Raw genomic sequence first — 6000 nt, forward strand, 5'->3', positions numbered from 1 at the left:
ATTAAAAACAAAACTGTGGCCTGGAGTCACTACTGTGTTAGGTGTGAGAGGGGGGGTGTACATTGACAGCCATTCCCCCAAACATTTTCTGCCTGGTGGCAGGAGGAAAGGTAAGAATGAATGGTGCTATGCTGGTATCTCCTCTCGCCCCCTTTGGATAGTCTATCACTTCTTCTGAAGTTAGGGTGCCCTTCTCCTTACGCACTGGGAAAGCAAGAAGCAGGTTTGCCTGTGACCTCTGTCCAGGAACACAAAAGGGTGAAAAGAAAGGCTCTTTTCACCAATCCCTTGTACACCTACAGAGGACTAATGGAGCCTAATGCTAAACTCTCATTGCTTCTGTCCTTGTGCTGCTTATATCTCAACTTAAATTAGCCTGCCCCTACCTTGTTTTCTCTTTTATACTTTACTTTCTCAAGCACAATCACTCAACTCCTCCACACCACCATTTAACCGCGTCATCAAAGTTTATCGGCTAGATTTATATCAAAGGAAGCATATTTTTTCTGATTTAAAAATAAAGAACCAGATTCTCAGCTGGTGTAAACTGGAAATAAAGAACCAGATCCTCAGCTGAAGCTATGCTGCTTTACATCAGCAAAGAATATGGCTCAGCACTATACACTTTCCTGATTTCTTGTGTCTCAGTGTTATTACAATAGTACTTAAACCTAAAGAAAATAGTTGTTTGTGAAAGGACTACAGAATGAAAATGCATGGCAGACAAAAGTAGCAGGATAAAGACAAACTGTGGCACAAAAATAAAAAGAAAATATATTGCTTAAAAAAAAGAAGTAAACAATTTTGAAGATAAGCTTTTATTGTTTCTGCTGAATTTCTTGCCAGAGATAATTGCCATATTACAAAACGTCTATGTTGCTCCACTGAGACAGATGACATGTGGAAGGATGGAACAGAAAATTGCAAGGCTGCCTGAAATAATGATAAAAATCATTCTGAAAATGTTTTAAAATGAAATATTATATTCTGACATGGTTATTCAATATCCTTCAAAGAAGAGTAAGGACAGATAAAGATTAAACTAATCCCACCACAAATATAAAATGAATGAAAAGTAAACATCTGATTGTTGGATTATATTTATTAGGGATACAGACAACATGGATCAATCTGGTTCTTAATGAATAGGGTTCTTTAAAAAGAACCAAATTAGAAATGAATGTAATTTATTGCGTTACTATATATGCCCTCAGCAATTCTGAATGGAAATGGAAGCTGAGACTGGACTTGTTGATGTGACTTTCAAACTACATGAATAAAATACTGATTTCAGAATGGCTGAGCTTTATACAGTACCAAACTTTTCCTTGTAGTTTCTCCCCTTTTGTATGCTCATGCTTGAAAGAATCCTACCTCTGGTCCTTCACTGCCTGTGCATATGGGTATCTGTGAGTAACTCTCACATACAAATGTCTCAAGAGCATTTCATATGTACTTTTGTGACTTGAATGTTATCACTTGCAGCCAAAGCCACAAAACAATCTAAAACTTTACAGTCATTTTCCAAAGCTAGAAAATGTTTCAGCAGAGAATCTGTCAGACTTGTCTTCCACAAACAACATCTAGGCTAAGCAAGCCTTTGGTATTTTTCTTGAACAAAAAGCATTTTGCCTGCTTGTACTAACTAATCTTGATGTAGCACCTTTCTAAGCAATAAATCATCAAAATAGAACATATTCCTCAAACATATATATTTATTCAAAAGTAGCATTTTAAAAGTCCAATTTTGGTGCCCACTCATTGGGTGCCCAAAGTTAGGTTTCTAGGTCTGTGTTTGGGTACCTGAAGAATTGGTCTGATACCAGCTGCAAAGGACACACCCAATACATTGCTGTCAGTATATATAGCCAAACAGTGTCTTATGAGGTATCATTTAAAAACTGGTGACATGTTGCTCATAAACATCATTGCATGATATATGTATTGGTTGTGTATAAAGAGTTATGAATGGGTGCTGGAAATGTGTTCCTAAAATATATATTAGAGGCAGTTGATAACAAACATGCCCTAGAGCTTGATTACAAGCAAAAGATAATGGAAGTACATTTACATCTAAGGTAAAGAAAGTGATTAAGCCCATTGAAAAAAGCAAATTGACCAGCTGATGAGGAAGACAGCATGGTGTCTGCACACCAGATGGGGAGAAGAACCCTCTCTGGGATATACACTTCAAAGAGGTATTTCAAAGGTTTACTGGACAATAAAAAAGAAGGGGTTAGAAATCCCTTAGTTATCCATTACTTAAGAGGCAAAAAGGCCAGCCCTTTTTGAATCTGTAAAAGATGGATCCCTGGATCCCTCAGAGATTGAGGACACTGAGAACTGACTATAGGTGAGAAATTGCTAGAAACAATAGATAACAATTGTGGAGTTTTAAGCACTGGAAAGCATGCATATTTTTTTATTTGTAACCATTTTCTGTTTCTATTATCTCTGCTTAGATTTACTTAAATCTATTCTTTATTAATAAACATAATGTTGTTTTATTATAAATCCCTCTCAGTGCTGTATAATAAGCTAAAAACTGTACTTGTGGCACCTTAGAGACTAACAAATTTATTAGAGCATAAGCTTTCGTGAGCTACAGCTCACTTCATCGGATGCATTTATGAAGTGAGCTGTAGCTCACGAAAGCTTATGCTCTAATAAATTTGTTAGTCTCTAAGGTGCCACAAGTACTGCTTTTCTTTTTGCGAATACAGACTAACACGGCTGCTACTCTGAAAAAAGGTAAAAACTGTGTCCTCAGCTGAGCTAACAGACTAGTGTGTGTGTATTGTCTCTTTGGAAACAGCAAACGTAATAATTTCTGTGAGTGTCCAATGGGAGGGATTGGACATTATGGAGAGACATCTCTGAGGAACTCAGAACTGAGGTTTACTGAATGTTACCTGTAAGGCAAGGTTTAGACTGGCAGAGTCTTATGGAGTTTGCTGAAAAGGCAGAAAGCAGGTGAGGAGGGAGCTGTCTCACAGTTTAAGATCCAGCAAAGCTCTCTTGCCAAGTCAAAGAGGTAACACAGTGGCTTTTGGTACTGAGGAGAGTGTCATACCATGCCACTGAAGTTGTTGGGAATTTCAATGGGAGCATGACTCCTCACTGTCAGTATCTGGGTTGGTTTCAGAGTAGCAGCCGTGTTAGTCTGTATTCACAAAAAGAAAAGGAGTACTTGTGGCACCTTAGAGACTAACAAATTTATTAGAGCATAAGCTTTCGTGAGCTACAGCTCACTTCATCGGATGCATTTGGTGGAAAAACATTTGGTTTTTCCACCAAATGCATCCGATGAAGTGAGCTGTAGCTCCCGAAAGCTTATGCTCTAATAAATTTGTTAGTCTCTAAGGTGCCACAAGTACTCCTTTTCTTTTTGCAAGTATCTGGGTAGACCATTAAGTTGTACCAAGGTATCTGCCTCTTTAAAAAATAATGAGTCCAATGGGTTTCTAAAATTGTATATAATGCAAATGTATATCAGCTTTCTTTATGGTACATTCCAAAGTCAAAGTCACATAACTAAAAATTGTGAATATACTCATGAATGATGAAGCCAAGTGACCAAAATCTGCTTCTTTGTTGTGCAGGTCTCCATTGAAAGGAATAGGAGTCTTTTATAGTCAAATGTTATGATATTTAACAGGTGTCAGCACAAAGCTGCTTTAGTTATGTCTCATTCCAGACACTAAGGTGACCCATATTAATCAGACAAGATTAGGACTTTAGGCTTGTTGTTTGTTTTTAAATTTTGTCAATATATAATTTTCTGGTGCATTGGAAAAATGTTTTGACACAATAAACCTACAGGAAGGTTTTCAATCTTCACCCCCAAAAAGAATTTTGGGCAGATTTTGCTTATTGGGAGATGTTGCTATAGATATCTGAGTAGAATTTGGTCCTTGGTATGTGTCTACTTCAAAAAATCACAACTAACTCCTTTCCAAAAGTAATGGGGAATTTTTATTACATAAACATATAAATTAGTGGAAGGCTAACTGTCAAAGTTCTTTCCCCACTCTGAACTCTAGGGTACAGACCCACATGAAAGACCCCCTAAGCTTACTTCTACCCGCTTAGGTTAAAAACTTCCCCAAGGCACAAAGTCTTTGCCCTTGGATTAGGTAATATGCTGCCAGCACCAAGTGTTTTAGACAAAGAACAGGGAAAGGACCACTTGGAGTCCTATTCCCCCAAAATATTCCCCCAAACCCTACAACCCCTTTCCTGGGGAAGGCTTGATAATAATATCCTCACCAATTGGTACAGGTGAACACAGACCCAAACCCTTGGATCTTAAGAACAAGGAAAAAGCAATCAGGTTCTTAAAAGAAGAATTGTATTTAAAGAAAAAGTAAAAGAATCACCTCTGTAAAATCAGGATGGTAAATACTTTACAGGGAAATCAGATTCAAAACATAGAGAATCCCTCTAGGAAAAACCTTAAGTTACAAAAAGACACAAAAACAGGAATACACATTTCCTCCAGCACAGCAAATTTACAAGCCAAAACAAAGAAAAACCTAACACATTTTCTAGCTAGATTACTTACTAACTTTACAGGAGTTGAAGAGCTTATATCCTTGATCTGTTCCCGGCAAAGGTATCACACAGACAGACCAAAAAACTCCCCCCCTCCAGATTTGGAAGTATCTTGTCCCCTCATTGGTCATTTTGGGTCAGGTGCCAGCGAGGTCACCTTAGCTTCTTAACCCTTTATAGGTGAAAAGGTTTTGCCTCTGGCCAGGAGTGATTTTATAGCTCTGTATACAGAAAGGTGGTTACCCTTCCCTTTATATTATGACACTAACTTTTATCAGTTTGGTTCATTAAGAGAGGGAAAGAGGGTGGTGATAATACTTATTTTGTATAAAACTTGCCATTCTATGCTTTTTAGACAAAATAAAGATCTAATTAAAATTCCCAAACAGTGATTTTCATCAGGTTATAGCACTGTGGTGCTTTAGCTGGGAATATATTAGAAGTTGCAGAATCCATAGGCACAGCAAGTATTCACTTAAAAATATGATTCAAACCATTCCACATTAATACATAATATTCAACCGTCTTTTTCCTTACTTTAAATTTGCTAATGGGAAATCATACATCTCAATATTAACAGTAGAAGTAGGGCCAAAGATCAGTTACAGCATTTTCTCTGATAAGAAGTAATAAAAAATAAGCTTATGAAAACTACAAAATGCAATCATCGTTTAAATATTTCCTGTGAATCCAATATAGTACCCCATGAAACCAATCACTTATTTTTCTGCAAGAAAAACCAACTTTAATTCCCTCCATTGGTTACTTTTTGATAAACAATACTGACTCTTAATAAAAGATTTGCTGTCATTATCAGATGGATGGATCTGTGTTCAGACAGATGGATTTGTAAACACATGAATATTTAAGAAACATTGACTGTGATGTGAGTATAATATTTTTTTTTAAATTTCCTAACTTCATTTAAAGTCATTAAAGTTTATATTAAAGCTTTGTTCTCTTTTCAAATTATTCAGAAAGCAAGTCACTACTGCAGAATAATCAAACCACACATGGCTAAATTGTGGCCAAAAGGTACAAAAAGCTCCCTGCCCTTTCATCCTTGTGCAACTGCTGGGTACAAATGCAGTCTCTTCATTCTGCTGAGCACAGGGATGACTCTTTTAATCACCCCCAGGGTTGCAAGAGAACCAAAATGGAGAAGGGAGGAAGTGGGACCATGACAAGAGTGTGCTACACCCTTGAGGGTGCGGGGGAGGAGGAAGGGTAGCAGGCATACACCCATTGCTTGCTGGGAAATGCAGAATAAATTACATTTTACTGAAGAACTGAATTTAATGCAAAGCCCAATCAGGTAAATAAAATTTTCCCCATTGTATCCTAACATCTGTTCTGTGCACAACTTTGTTGCTTGTTTCTTAGTAGAAATTCAACTGTGCTCAAGTTTCAAGATACCACCAAATTTGGAAAGAGTGGAAACATAGA

This window comes from Dermochelys coriacea, chromosome 5, assembly GCF_009764565.3.
Source record: "Dermochelys coriacea isolate rDerCor1 chromosome 5, rDerCor1.pri.v4, whole genome shotgun sequence".
Lineage (NCBI taxonomy): Eukaryota > Metazoa > Chordata > Testudines > Dermochelyidae > Dermochelys > Dermochelys coriacea.